This window comes from Ostrea edulis, chromosome 10 (assembly GCF_947568905.1).
Source record: "Ostrea edulis chromosome 10, xbOstEdul1.1, whole genome shotgun sequence".
NCBI classification, from domain to species: domain Eukaryota; kingdom Metazoa; phylum Mollusca; class Bivalvia; order Ostreida; family Ostreidae; genus Ostrea; species Ostrea edulis.
Window position 1 is genome coordinate 44,384,101 of NC_079173.1, and position 16,994 is coordinate 44,401,094.

Below are 16,994 nucleotides of genomic sequence, written 5' to 3' on the forward strand. Positions count from 1 at the left end.
GCAACTATCATACCCTGTCACATGTACAACCCCTACCGACCACGTGTCCGAGCGGGCAACCACCAAACCATCTCACATACAACAGCTGTATTACAGTAAGGCTGGATAGAACTGGTTTGAAAACGAGTTAAAAACCATAAGCTAAAACCTCAACTTGTTTACTTGGAGCGAATTTGTCCTCACGTATAAAACCTCATGTGATGTGGTAGTCTCGTCTGAACATCACGTGATATCGCGACATTCGATTAGCCCATGTGAAACAGATGTAGCAATAAATCAGAAAAGTATCAAATAATTTAGTTTAGAGGGAAAACAAAAATTAAACAGAAAACATCACTCTGAACGCAAAAGTAAATGGTTAGTCCTGTACATTGATGACATCGTCGATGAACTTTCATTGATTTATTTAAAACAAAAAAACAAACAAATCCACTGTGCTGTTTAACCTTAATGTTATAATTTATTGACCTTTGTAATCAACCCCACCCCTGAAGTACATTTAGAAAAGCTGAACTTATTTCAGATTGTCTGCGATGAATCAGATAAAAGCTGAACTTATTTCAGATTGTCTGCGATGAATCAGATAAAAGCTGAACTTATTTCAGATTGTCTGCGATGAATCAGATAAAAGCTGAACTTATTTCAGATTGTCTGCGATGAATCAGATAAAAGCTGAACTTATTTCAGATTGTCTGCGATGAATCAGATAAAAGCTGAACTTATTTCAGATTGTCTGTCGTGAATCAGATTGTCTGTGATGAATCAGATTGTCTGTGATGAATCAGATTGTCTGTGATGAATCAGATTGTCTGTGATGAATCAGATTGTCTGTGATGAATCAGATTGTCTGTGATGAATCAGATTGTCTGTGATGAATCAGATTGTCTGTGATGAACAGATTGTCTGTGATGAATCAGATTGTCTGTGATGAATCAGATTGTCTGTGATGAATCAGATAAAAGCTGAACTTATTTCAGATTGTCTGTGATGAATCAGATTGTCTGTGATGAATCAGATTGTCTGTGATGAATCAGATTGTCTGTGATGAATCAGATTGTCTGTGATGAATCAGATTGTCTGTGATGAATCAGATTGTCTGCGATGAATCAGATATCACATAAAGCTGTAAATAAACAGGCTGAAGACTATTTCAATTTTATAGAGAGTTTTGATTTATCACAGTTTCCTCAGAAAATCTAAAGACTCATCTCAACATTTCATATCATCCATTCACATCATCCATTCATATCATCCATTCATATCATCCATTCACATCATACATTCATATCATCCATTCATATCATCCATTCATATCATACATTCATATCATACATTCATATCATCCATTCATATCATACATTCATATCATCCATTCATATCATACATTCATATCATCCATTCATATCATACATTCACATCATACATTCATATCATCCATTCATATCATCCATTCATATCATCCATTCATATCATCCATTCATATCATCCATTCATATCATACATTCATATCATACATTCATATCATACATTTATATCATTCATTCATATCATCCATTCATATCATCCATTTACATCATACATTCATATCATACATTCATATCATCCATTTACATCATACATTCATATCATCCATTCATATCATCCATTCATATCATACATTCTTATCATCCATTCATATCATACATTCATATCATACATTCATATCATCCATTCATATCATACATTCATATCATCCATTCATATCATCCATTCATATCATCCATTCATATCATCCATTCATATCATACATTCATATCATCCATTCATATCATACATTCATATCATCCATTCATATCATCCATTCTTATCATCCATTCTTATCATCCATTCATATCATCCATTTACATCATACATTCATATCATACATTCATATCATACATTCATATCATACATTCATATCATACATTCATATCATCCATTCATATCATACATTCATATCATCCATTTATAAACTTTGAAGAAATTGTAAATATGTCACAGCAGAAGTTTGAGTGTTTGATTTACGTCGCGTCAAGGATTTTTTTTTCACTCATATTGAGAGTCGCCAGCGGCAGTCTAAATATCAAACCTATACAAACCCGAGCTTGGTGCTTACGTAAATATCACACCTATACAAACCCGAGCTTGGCGCTTACGTAAATATCACCCCTAGACAAACCCGAGCTTGGTGCTTACGTAAATATCACACCTATACAAACCCGAGCTTGGCGCTTACGTAAATATCACCCCTATACAAACCCGAGCTTGGCGCTTACGTAAATATCACACCTAGACAAACCCGAGCTTGGTGCTTACGTAAATATCACACCTATACAAACCCGAGCTTGGCGCTTACGTAAATATCACACCTATACAAACCCGAGCTTTGCGCTTACGCAAATATCACTCCTATACAAACCCGAGCTTGGTGCTTACGTAAATATCACACCTATACAAACCCGAGCTTGGCGCTTACGTAAATATCACACCTATGCAAACCCGAGCTTGGTGCTTACATAAATATCACACCTATACAAACCCGAGCTTGGTGCTTACGTAAATATCACACCTATACAAATCCGAGCTTTGCGCTTACGTAAATATCACACCTATACAAACCCGAGCTTGGTGCTTACGTAAATGGTTCTTTAACGAAAAACGTAGTATCTATTCTAATAATGTCCAACTAATCATAGAAAATCAAGCTGGTTTTCGTTAGCAATATTCAACTAGATGCTGTCATGAGACAGTAATACCCGCACGTAAGTGTTTGCCTTTAAATGTACTCTCTGTCCAAATGCCGGATCCAGAGGGGAATCCGGGGATTGGCACCCCCCCCCCTTTCTGTCGGACATCTTTGTAGTGTTGTTGTTGTTGTTGTTTAAATATGATACTGCTAATATTTGTAGGCAATTATTTTTAATGTACAAGTTGAATAAAATATGAACTAGCACTGGGTGATACACGTAAATTTATTTTTATCGATTCATTTTTTTTCCTTCTTTTTTTGGATTCCTGGACCCCCCCTTTTTTATATCGCTGAATCCTATAATGTTTAACTAGCAAAGAAGCCACAGTGTGATTTGGCTACGTCATTGCATTCTCAGTTCCAAAAGGGGATGAAGAAGTTGACTCAGTAATTTGACAATTAGGCCTAACGCTATTAAAACAAAGTACGTACTTAAAGCCAAACCTCGATATACCAAATCTTCAAAACATGACTGAATTCATCGTTTAAACTTACATTTTCACTACATACCGTTTCGACTGCCTACCAGAGAGAGAGAGAGAGAGAGAGAGAGAGAGAGAGAGAGAGAGAGAGAGAGAGAGAGTCAATACTCGAACTTCTTTCCCATTTCAAAAGAAAGAAATTGCGTTGTCAATAAAACCGACGGGGCTCATATTACTTCGCATTGGGATGGTTTTAAAGGGCAAGTGACTGTAATCGCAAATGAAAGTTCCTAGCAGAAACAACACATAAGACATGGGCGGATCCAGAAGGGGGGGGGGGGGTCCAGGGCGTCTGGACCCCCCCCCCCCCTCACCTTTGGAGAACCAAAAAGTTTAAGAAATATTCAATTTTAACGAGACTTTGAGTCCAAATGATATGAACGGTAGATATTTACATGTATATGTATTACTAACTGCTTCATTCAAATTTATCAACACTATTATAATTATCATTCAACTCTAGGATATATAAGGCAACACACTGATAATATATTTACGATATTTTCGTCAGATGCAAGTATCACTTTTAAAAAGAATTCTTAAAAAGTACATTTGTATATGTAACATAAAAAATTTTGTTTAAGAAGTAGACAATTTCAAAGTGAAAAGGAAGTGCCAGGAAATGTTCAGAATGCAGGACAGAATGCAGGAGTTGCACCATTTACCCTACAGCTTCTGGGGGCCTAGGCCGCCCCCAGCCTACTGGGAGTAACCTCTCTCTCTCTCTCTCTCTCTCTCTCTCTCTCTCTCTCTCTCTCTCTCTCTCTCTCTCATTTCTTTGCAATATCAGAAATAGATAGCGGATAGACGTTATGAAAAGTATCTAAACGATCAAGTGCTGGACCCCCCCCCCCCTTCCACTTCAAAAATTCCTACATCCGCTTCTGTACAAGATATACTTCACAAGAGATAGAATCCGGCAGTAACTTGAAAATCCAGGTTTTCTGCAACTCGTCGTAGTTACTTCAGTGTGTAATTTTTACGACAAGTTTAATTTTTAGTGAATTACATTCTCAAACAAATATGATAAAAGTTGATGATCAGACATCGTCATATTCCACTTTTCCCCTCTCTAAATATAACTATGATCATTTGACCCAGCTGACGTTTTTGTGAGCAAAATATTTACGAAGGTAATGTGACCAGGGTTGAATACTAGATGATATAAAGAGAAGAAATAATGGAGTTTGAATGATATCAATGTTGTTTATTTGTGTTTGAATGCATGATGGTGATCATTGTACATTGATAAAGTGGCTTTTTATAGGATCCGAAACAGTGACATGTGAGAAAGTTGGTTGGCGGGGATTTCTACTTTCACTTTTGAGGATGCAGTAAACGGACGACAGGAGGGGAAGCTGTGCATTTCCTCGTTGGATGATTTGTGTACATGTGTGGACGTGGATGTCATTTCAGTGAGTTCACTTGGATTTGAGAGGCTGAGCAAAGGCACAAAGAAATTGTTTCCTGAGTATAGAGTCTGAACCGAGGATATTGCATCATTCCTGATCAGGCAAGTCTGGCTTGTTCATTTATTTTATTTATCATTTCTTTTCTCTTTTTTTTGAATTATTTTTTATTCATTTATTGGTTTACAATATTACAGAAGGTGAAATGTACATGTTTAACTATTTCTGTGTATCATGTATGTGTATTTGTTTTAATTTTTAATTTTCTTTGGGGGGGGGGGGGGGGGGGGGGGAGGGGGAGGGGAGGGGCTGTTATCAGTTTGTGTAGAGTGTCAGTTTTGTGTATTGCTTAAAGATCAGTACCAATGTCCTACTGTTGAACATTGGGCAGATATGTAAATTGGCACTTGGTTGGTTTATGCAGTCCTCCCTGACATTGACAGGGCTTTCCCATGGAGACTGTTTTCCAAGTTATGCGTAGAGTGTCAGTCATCTATCTGTGTCTCGCAAGTACTTGGTGCAGACAGCTATCATGCTGAATCCCGTGAAGGAAGGGGATATAGACTTCCTTTGGAATGACGTACATACTCAATGTTGCGTCGCTTGTGGAGACCCACATCTTGAAGAGTGACCTTGACTTTTGACCTTGACCCCATTTTTAAAGGTCAACCACCTACGAATTTGTGGAGGAGAAAGTGATCTTGACCTTTGACCTTGACCCACTTTCAAGGTCATTCAAGGTCAACAATCCTAGAATATCATGTGACTATTCCTAAAGATGTAGATGGAGTTAAAGTGACAAGCTTTGTGATAGAAAACGTCATTTTTCGGCCCTTATTTGCCCCCTGGGGCCAATATGAAAATTCCGAAACCTTATTGCACATCTACAGGACATTACTATTCAGCTCCTAGAATATCATGTGACTGCTCCTACAGATGTAGATGGAGTTTAAGTGACAAGCTTTATGTTAGAAAATGTCATTTTTCAGGCCCTATTTGCCCCCTGGGGCCAATATGAACATTCTGAAACCTTATTGCACATCTACAGGACTTTGCTATTCAGCTCCTAGAATATCATTTGGATTGCGCTGTAAATGTGGACACAGTTTTAGTGACAACAACCGGGACAGACGGACGGACGGACGGACGGACGGACAGACGGATGGACGGACGGACGGACGGACCGGGATAAAAACAATATACCAGAACTTTCTTTAGAAAGTGCGGGTATAACTACTGATCATATTTTTTTCATTGTACACTCATTCAGAAATGTCTAAGTGCTTCAAAAGAAAAATGCACTGTGCTTTCGTTGATTTTGAGAAAGCATTAGACTCTGTATGGCGCATTAGACTCTATATGGCGCATTGGTCTCTGGAACAAAATCCTTTTGAATAACATTGATGGTAAATGCTTTAAAGTTATAATGAATATGTATGATAGTATCAAATCAAGGGTGTGTACAAATGGAGTATTCCGTGATTTTCCCCATGCTGTAGTGGCGTAAGACAAGGGGAAAACTTGTCACCATTTTTATTCGCACTGTATCTTAATGACCTAGAAGAATATATACAAGCAAATAATGTCCAAGGACTTTCATTTACATATATGTATTTAAAATAGTTAAAGAAGAACTCAATGTATTCATTAGATTATTTGTACTTTCATATGCAGACGCTATACTTCTGTCTGATTTTCAGTATCAATTTAATGTTTTCAATGATTATTGTAAAACCTGGCATCTTAAGGTGAACAATAGCAAAACAAAGGTTGTTATATTTGGAAAGTAACCAACTCTCTCTCTCTCTCTCTCTCTCTCTCTCTCTCTCTCTCTCTCTCTCTCTCTCTCTCTCTCTCTCTCTCTCTCTCTCTCTCTCTCTCTTCTAAACTGTACCTTTACCCACGGCTTACATGTACATCTGTGTTATGTACATTTTGTTTATTTCTCTACACTGTATATAATTCAGTTTCAAAGAATAAAGATATTGTCATTGTCGTGCATGTGTCAACGCCTGTCACGACATGGGGCCTCCTATTTTAAAGTCATATCCGACATGTATACCCGTGATTCTCACTTCTAAATGCCAAAGAGCAATCACTACCAATTTTAACGTCTTAGGTTTGACGCGGCCATGTTGGGAGATGATGATGGTTCATATTTTCATTGTGGAAGTGACATACAAATGTATCCAAAATTTTGTTTGCATGCATTACGAAACTCTTGCAATGTACAAGAAAGTTGAAGGTCACAAGTTCACCACTGCTTTTTTCTGTTTTGTATTAGATTTTGGACATTTCACTATCAAGTTCTTTTTTTAGTACAATCATCTGTTTTCGTTTTGCACACTACAAGTTTTTTTTAAAAAGTAGAAGACATGTTGCAGGATTTAGTTAACTGGCAGTTGCTTTGTACCACTTGTTGTAAAAGAATATCATAGATGATCAATAAAGATTTATCTTAAATGATATTGTTTCATACTGCCTCACTACATGCATTAACTGATTTCATATATTTTAATATTGACTGGGCGCGGGTTGATATCTGTTGATGGGTACAGCACGGTTTGGGTGCGGGTTAATATCTGTTGATGGGTACAGCACGGTTTGGGCGCGGGTTAATATATGTTGATGGGTACGGCACGGTTTGGGCACGAGTTGATATCTGTTGATGGGTACGGCACGGTTTGGTCACGAGTTGATATCTGTTGATGGGTACGGCACGGTTTGGGCGCGGGTTGATATCTGTTGATGGGCACGGTTTGGGCGTGGTTGTCCGCCCGCCCGTTTTGTCGCCGTAGAACACCCTCTGATTATAAATCGACTGTTTCTTCTTAGAATAATATTAACGTTTATCATGATGTCAGTAACGAATTTAAGATTATGTCACAAAACCAACGGAAGAGTTTTTATTCTAGATATCTGGCTGTAGTACCGATATCTGGTTGTAGTACCGGTATCTGGCTGTAGTACCGGTATCTGGTTGTAGTACCGATATCTGGCTGTAGTACCGGTGTCTGACTGTAGTACCGGTGTGGTCTATCTGGGTAAGATGAAGTCGCAAATCACGGGGCGTGAAAAGGACAGGGACAAAACTGAGACTAGTTTATGAAATGCTAAAGCGGAGAGCACGAATGAATTATACATATTAATACACCTTGTCTTGTGCACAACGTGTTTACGATCCGAGAAATTCTCCCTATTATTGTAAAAAGTTACATCTGTTCACAGCCAGCGGGTAAACGCCAAGAAATGAAATATGTCATAACGCACTCAAATAAACAACTCCCAGGGACGTCTGAACTCCTGGAGTTTTTCTTAGATTTTATGAAGCTTGAAATATGTTTACTGTGTAATAATTTTTACTATTTTATGTTTTTAATGAGATGAAATTATAATAAAATGACACAAATTTTAAGGTATACATGTTCTCCCAGCGCCCCATTTAAATCCGCCACTGACTCCACAACAGGTGTTTATTTCTACAATACCCATGTGGTACTACAAGTCATGGACCCCCCCCCCCCCCCCCCCCCCCGAGTGATTGCCCAGCCGATAATCCATTATAGATCAACCATCAGTCGAGGATTAAACATAAACACGACAGTACAACAGTCCTTCATCATAGAGGCGGATCTAGAGGGAGCGGGCATTACGGGGAACTACGGGGAATCCATTCCTTCATTGAACATTTTTAACAAAAGTGGCCATTTTTTCTCCCATTTTCAAACATTGACCGGAAAGGAAACAAACTTGAGTACTTACTGGATCCGCCCCTGCAGAGATCAAATGTCAGTCAAAAATCGTAAACATTTACTGGACAGGATGATAGTTCATCATACATATGTAGGTCAAATCTCCGTCTAAGTAAAATGGACTTAATTTTCTGTGTTTACAGCCCCTGCAAGACGTTAATAATATAAAGGCGAAGATAACGAACAGTGACCAATCTCATAACTCATATAAGGAATACAAAATTAAGAGGTGGGTAAACATGGGCCCCTGGACACACCAGGCGTGGGGTCAGGTGCCTAGGAGGAGTAAGCATCCCCTGTTGACCGGTCACACCTGATCTTTAAATTGCCATACTAATGTACAGCATGGGCTTATACACCATATGCGTTGTTTATTAAGTCCACGCACGTGTAAATTACAAACAGGAGAGCTAAACAGTTCACGTGTGAATAAATAAACAGAAGAGATAAACAGTTCATGCACGTGTTAATAGACAAATGGGCGAGCTAAACAATCCACGCACGTGTTAATAGTCAAACAGGCGAGTTAAATAGTCCACACACGTGTTAATAGATAAACAAACTAGCCAAACAATTCACGCACGTGTTAATGGTCAAACAGGCAAGTTAAATAGTCCACACACGTGTTAATAGATAAACAAACTAGCCAAACAATTCACGCACGTGTAAATAGGTAAAAAAGACGAGCTAAACAGTCCACGCACGTGTTTAATATACAAACAGGCGAGCTAAATAGTCCACGCACGTGGAAATAAATAAACAAACGAGCTAAACAATCCACGCACGTGTTAATAGTCAACAGGTGCTGGAGTACGCAAACGGCGACAAATGGATTAGCGCCGTTACAAGATCCCATACATCAAATATCGACAGCATTTCTATGTATTTCATACAACACATTGTATAGCAATAGAACTATTTCTCCGTATCGACCCGGACACACAACATATGTTCAAATTTGCTGGGGTCACTCAGGCGTGAAGAGCGGTTAAGTTCCCCAATAAAGATCTAATGCGCGCTGTTTTATTCATGCATAAATCAATTATAACTCTGAATACGACACTAATACATTGTATTATCGGGCAATATACGGATGTAACGGCCCGGCAGGTCGACAACAGATGAACAGCGAATCTTTCGCGAGGGTATTTATTATGTATTAAATTTGTTTTCCACAAGGAAGCGCCGGCCCTCAGTAGAAGACAATTGCTTACATAGATTATCTAGTCTTCATTACAGGGCTCGCTTTCAGCTACATGTACATCCGATTTTACATTTCAGAATTAGATTTAAAAGTAAATTTAAGGTAATTCCATCCCCTAGAATTATAGGTTCAATCTTATAGTTGATTGTTGATTCTTGAAATAAAATATCTTCATAACAATGATAAAATAAGTATGTTGCGGTATTAATAAAAAAAAATTATCAATTAGCACAATATACCTTTTATCAACGTGAGAAAATTGCAATTTTCCTTAAACATCATTATCAAAATTTCACAAAAACTGGTTATAACGATATAATTGCATTCACAACAATTTCATGAAACTCTTTCATTAAAAAATATACAAAATGTTTGTGAAAAATAAAGGACATGATCTATGGCATAACAGACTTGATAAATAATTTAACGACAACAGAGTTATTGCCCTTAGATTCAATATTTTGAAACATGCAAGTTGTTATTCATTTGAAATAGTATATGATTGATAAGATCTTTTACATTAACTATTGAAAAATAGACTCCAACAAAATTCATGTTCCTGTCATGCATAAATCTTCTTTAATCATTGGATATACAAAATCTTATGACGTCACAGGAGGGTGGAAATACCTTAAACAATTTTACAGCAAGACACGTCATAGTTCGTCATCAAAACATTTATAACTCTAGCTGTCGTCACAAACAGCAAGTAACACGAATTTATATTTTATGTCAAACGTTTGCAATATTTTGATATTTTTCATTAGTATTGTATAATTTTTGATTGTATTGTAAACAAATCATTGTATTGGATATATTTTTTTAATTTTAAATTTCATTTGTATTGTAATTTTTTTTCATTTGTGTTGCACACTTTCCATGTGTATTGTACATGTGTATACTTTCTTTTTCTTTTTCGAGGAAGTATTCATTTTGGTTTGTTACCAAGGATTTCATTGGTATAAACCACGGTTCGTTTATCAAACCATAGGCTATATCTTTATAACTACTGTTTCCCTATATGTCAAGTTTATTGAGCTCAATATTCTCCGTGTTTTGCTAGTCCTACACGGTAATAGGGAACCAGTTTATCTTGTGATTGGAGAATCCAGAACATCTCGCCTGGGTAGGTGAAATAAGAAATCCATCCGAAAACGTTCGACGAAAGTCTGCTATAAACGGGTATTTTACTACATGGCCAGGTGTCTCCGTGGAGATACTTCACGTTATGTAACATGGGTGTGAAGTCTGTGTGGGTTGTGAAACATGGAATAGAAACATAAAGATCAAAGACTGCCAAATCGAAGCATTTCCCATCAATACAAACCTTTGGCTCTCCCAGGATTTTAGGACATGTATTGAGGACAAGACTTAGTGCGCGCCAACCAATATCTGAAAAGTGCACTCCAAGAGCTAATAGAAACGACAGAGATATAGATCTGTGTCTCTTGTCCTTTTATTAGTCGTAACTTTACAAGACACCGCGATCTACAGTGCCTCTTTTCCCAAAACGCAACTCTAGCCAGCAGACTAAATTAAATGACACACGAGCCCGATCTGTTTGAAATGTTAAGTGGCATTCCCTAGCTTTTACGTTAATTAGCTTTCCCATGGAAGATTGATTTCGTTAACTTAACCTGCAATAAAACATCGCTGCATCCCCACAAACGAACCCAGCATTTCTGATTAAAACAAAGAGATTCAACAGTATCACGTGATTGATCAGGCTCCATTATAACACACATCCAATGTTTAAGGAAAGACAAGAACATGGATGAGCGTGGATATCACCTTACTAAGAAATTGTGATAATTAATGGCTCTAAAGCAGAGAATGGTGCTGCCTTTTCAAACAAATAACATACATGTACTGTTATTCTTAACAGATAAATTTTGTTTGGTGTTAGTACAATGTTTTTGGTAATTATTTGGGGTGTTAAGGTGACACAAATAACATTTAACTTTAACGTTTAGTACAATGTTTTGGTAATTATTTGAGGGTGTTAAGTTGACACAAATAACATTTAACTTTAACGTTTAGTACAATGTTTTGGTAATTATTTGGGGTGTTAAGTTGACACAAATAACATTTAACTTTAACATTTACACAATGTTTTGGTAATTATTAACACAAATAATATTTAACCTTAATCTTTACACAATTTTATACACATCATGATATGTAACACTGAACTCGGGAACAAATGATATACAATGTCCAACGTACATGACCCGCTCCTTATGACGAGTCATTGTTGTTATATACAAGATCCGCCCCTTATGACGAGTTTTTGTTATATACAAGATCCGCCCCTTATGACGAGTCTTTGTTGTTATATACAAGATCCGCCCCTTATGACGGGTCATTGTTGTTATATACAAGATCCGCCCCTTATGACGGGTCATTGTTGTTATATACAAGATCCGCCCCTTATGACGGGTCATTGTTGTTATATACGAGATCCGCCCCTTATGACGAGTCATTGTTGTTATATACAAGATCCGCCCCTTATGACGAGTCATTGTTGTTATATACAAGATCCGCCCCTTATGACGGGTCATTGTTGTTATATACAAGATCCGCCCCTTATGACGGGTCATTGTTGTTATATACAAGATCCGCCCCTTATGACGAGTTTTTGTTATATACAAGATCCGCCCCTTATGACGAGTCATTGTTGTTATATACAAGATCCGCCCCTTATGACGGGTCATTGTTGTTATATACAAGATCCGCCCCTTATGACGGGTCATTGTTGTTATATGCAAGATCCACCCCTTATCACGAGTCATATCGGTTTTCATTGCTATCAAGAGTCTTGTCATAAACAAAATGGTATATAAAGAAAGGGAGACAATGCAGAAAAGTGTAAAACCCTAAGCTGTCAAACGTTTAAATCAAACACTTGTATGAACTTATCCGGATTCTAGAAATCGATTTCTATAATACCCGGTATGGATTAAGTTCTCTCCCGAAGAATTTCCATGCAGATATTGGATGCCTTAAAAGACTCTTAAGTTAAATTCTCCAAATGAGAAAAATAAAAGATTCTATTCAAGCGAAAAACCCATACTGATTGCCATAAAATGCTAGATTATTAATTCGAAAACTTCCTTATTCACGCATGGGCAGGAAAAATTTTCTGGTCTGAATTCCCGATCTGTATGAGATCCTGCATTTGTTGTAATCAACATCGAAATTATACCGTCTCCAAACGTGTAAATTCGGAGAGAAAATTCGAAGCTGCATGGAACGTTCTCCCAATGATTGATAGGGCATGACCTTAGAATGTCCTTGATGGAAGCCGTGGTGTAAGCTATGAGATAGAAACAAGGGTATTGGTTTCCAATGACTGACACCGATGACTCGTGTCATTGCTAAAACCATTGTTATTTGTAAACTCAATTACACGTGAAGGGTGTAATCAATTCTTGTAGCGTTTTAGATTCTTAAGTTATTTTGATGCAAAGTATTGACGTAATGCTGAAATAAAACAAAGGATTCCATATGGTGGGACCTTATTTAGACCTTATATCGACAACAGTGCACTTTGAAGAATTTTAAAAAGTTCCTTGCGAAAGATTCTCAATCCTACGCCGGTTACTGTTAATCTCAATTGTAACCATAATTATGACCTCGTGTAGATGATAAATTAATGCCTTGTTCGATATTCCGATATTTTTCTTGCAGATTTTCTTTCAAGGTGCATTTTTAGATGTCCTTCATAGCATGACGTATATTTGTCATATTTCTAGCACACGGAAGTGACGTATATTTGTTATATTTCTAGTACACGGAAGTGATGTATGTTTGTCACATTTCTAGTACACGGAAGTGACGTATATTTGTCATATTTCTAGTACACGGAAGTGACGTATATTTGTCATATTTCTAGTACACGGAAGTGATGTATATTTATCATATTTCTAGCACACGGAAGTGATGTATATTTGTCATATTTCTAGCACACGGAAGTGACAGAAAGAAATGTCTTGCCAAACTGGCGCTCCATTATCTGGGGAAAAGTTTACAAATAACAGATGAATATTTTGTCGTAGATTTCTAGAACATTCCATTCTACGGGAAAATAATTCATGCATTACTTTCACTCGTGTATTGCATTGCTATAAAGGAGAGGTGACGGGAAATTATAAAATTGTTCAGTGTCAAAAACTAATTTTCATAACCATAACATACCATAAAATCAACGTGACGTCACAGTACATGTTGTCACATGACGTCAGGGTACATGTTGTTGGTTGATGCTGTATTAACAATTCTAAAGTCACCAGATTCGCTTTGATATCATCTTTTATGTCATGTTGAAAATAAAAATTATTCTTTTTTGTGAATACTGTGAAATAAAATATAATGTATTCATTATCGTATGGTGAAATATTCGTGGGTAGAGGTATTGTCGTGAGACGAGTAAATCACTACGATCGTCAAGAGTTTACAAACCTGGATTAAGATACACGAGACAAACAAGGCCGGAGAGGAGTCTGGCACAACGTGTGTACGTCTTGGCGTGTTTAATCAGGTTATGTCGAACCTCGAGCCCGATGATAAGGGTTAAAGGTATCACACCGGTAATTATTTTCACTATATATTACTATAGAGGGGAAAAAATCATTAAAAATCAGTTTACAAAATTGATGCCGAATAACGTAGTCAGACACGTTCTATGTTACCTATCTCGTCTGCCGACACCAGAAAAACAACACCCTACGCGGCATTTTCGAAAATAAATTACCCGCAAACAAGACTACCCTCAAATCCACGTGTTTTTCACATGTGTGTAAACAGCCGGAGTGCACCTCAGGAAGTAGCCTCAGCTACCAACAGCAAATAGTTCCTTTGTATACACTTGGTTATTTCTACAAATTACACAAAATTTCCTAATCAGGGGTACAAAAATTAAGAGAAAAGAAGAAGAGGAAATGAGAAAAATCGCGCAAGGAAAAAATATTTCTTTAAATATATGGAACTACAATTGACTAAGTTCATTTTGAATGGACAATTACCGGTGTGATACCTTGAAGTATGAAGGGGTAATTGTACCACAGTATTCACAGCTTGAGAAAAAAAATTCCAGAGGTCATCTTTATCGGGACTCAGATTGTTGTTTCCACGGGGACTTGGTTTCAGATTTATTTGAAATATAGTATCATAAAATTCACGGAAATGAATTGAGTAAATTCACTGTATGCTAAGAGTAGGTCAAACAAGGACCCCTGGTTATACTAGAGATGAGATCAGGTGCCTAGGAGTAGTAAGGATCCCAGGTCGACGGGTCACACCCGTCGTGAGACCTATATCTCGATCGGGTAAACAGAGTAATCCGTAGTTAGAATTAGTATATGAAGAGGGACCTCAATTGGTAGTAAAGATGTCAGACAGTATTTTACCCAATAACAGGTTGTATTTGTAAATTAGATCGTTATAACGGCCATAAAACATATATGTGTATGATACATGTATATGCCACAAAATGGTTTATTTGTCTCATTGCAATGTCTGTGTGGCTAAAACTTTATGCAATTAATATATTTCTCCAAACGAGATTTCGGATTATTCGAATCCATGCAAAACAAATGTTTAACAAATTTGCGCTGTGGGCTTCACAGACTATCGCATCCTCCTTAATATATTTAGTTTAGTGTTATTAATCTCGCTCTCCTTAAGTTATTTAGTTTAGTGTTATCAATCTCGCTCTCCTTAAAATATTTAGTTTAACGTTATCAATCACACCTTCCTTAAGATATTTAGTTTAGTGTTATCAATCTCGCCCTCCTTAAGATATTTAGTTTAGTGTTATCAATCTCGCCCTCCTTAAGATATTTAGTTTAGTGTTATCAATCTCGTCCTCCTTAAGATATTTAGTTTATTGTTATGAATCGCATCCTCCTTAAGATATTTAGTTTAGTGTTATCAATCTCGTCCTCCTTAAGATATTTAGTTTAGTGTTATCAATCTCGCCCTCCTTAAGATATTTAGTTTATTGTTATGAATCGTAACCTCCTTAAGATTATCAATTAGCTTAATCAATCTCATGAACAGGTGAAGATAACGAATAGTGATCAATCTCATAACTTTTATAAAGAATGCAAATTTAACACAAAGGCTGTACAGATCTCTGGACGTAGCAGAGGTGGGATCAGGTGCCTGGGAGGAGTAAGCATTCCCTGTTGATCGGTCACACCTGTCGTGAACTCTATATGTTGATTAGCTAAACGTAGTAATCCTTAGTATAAATTAATGTGTTAAGAATGACCAAACAGTTTTATAAAATGAAAATTATCAACAGGGCAAACACTGACCCCAGGACACTCCAGAGATAGGAACTGGTGGCTAGGGGAATCAGGCATCCCCTGTTGACCAGCCATACCCGCCGTGAACCCTCCGCCCATCTTAATCAGGTCAATCTGTGGTCAGATATTACCAGGCTGATTCTGATTAAGTACAACTCAGACAAGAATGACACTGGCATCCCCCTAATAAGAATTAGTATATCGCATTTTACTGAATAGTATTTTTATCTGTAAATTAATGATTAAACAGAAAAACGCAACATGCATAAACAAAACTAACCTTCATGAAAAAAAAAGTTAAATTGCTAACACTTTCTAATACGACTACAAGAGAAATTCGTTAATAGGGCGATGAATACTAGCTTTTTCCTATATGTACATGTATATTCAAAGAGAACAAACTGGATTTTCGTCAATGTATTTCGGCTCTTTACGCGGAAGTTCAGCCATTATGATATCGCATTGGCCGTGTTTCATGAGTCCCAGCACCGTGTAGTTGTGCTAGATCCAAGACCACGTTCTTCTTTTATGTGAATAGACGGAGCTACATGTCATCGACATGTAATGAGAGAGGAATACACTGCTATCCGAGCAGACAGAAGTGAGCGGACGTAGAGGATGAAGACAACCATCAGAAAAAACTCTGACGATTGGCTGAACTGTCAATGTAGTATTTCTGGCTCTGTCCAATGAAAGTCCACATTTCACGGGACTCGTAAATATCTTGTAACTGAGTAATAAACTCAGCTATTAGAGACTTACCCATACAGACATAGCTAATACAGACATAGCTAATAGAGACTTAGCTAATACAGACATAGCTATTAGAGACTTAGCTAATACAGACATAGCTAATAGAGACTTAGCTAATACAGACATAGCTATTAGAGACTTAGCTAATACAGACATAGCTAATAGAGACTTAGCTAATACAGACATAGCTATTAGAGACTTACCCATACAGACATAGCTAATAGAGACTTAGCTATTAGAGACTTAGCTAATACAGACTTACATAATACAGACTTAAATAATACATAATTACATAATACTTACAGACTTAGCTAAT

At 37.1% G+C, this 16,994-nt stretch overlaps 1 protein-coding gene across 6 annotated transcripts in view; it reads right to left on the reverse strand.

Moving 5' to 3' along the window:
* Positions 1-16,994, reverse strand: part of LOC125666195 (vasoactive intestinal polypeptide receptor-like) — a 71,218-nt gene that overhangs the window by 35,752 nt on the left and 18,472 nt on the right. The gene's annotated exons all lie outside the window — the stretch shown is intronic.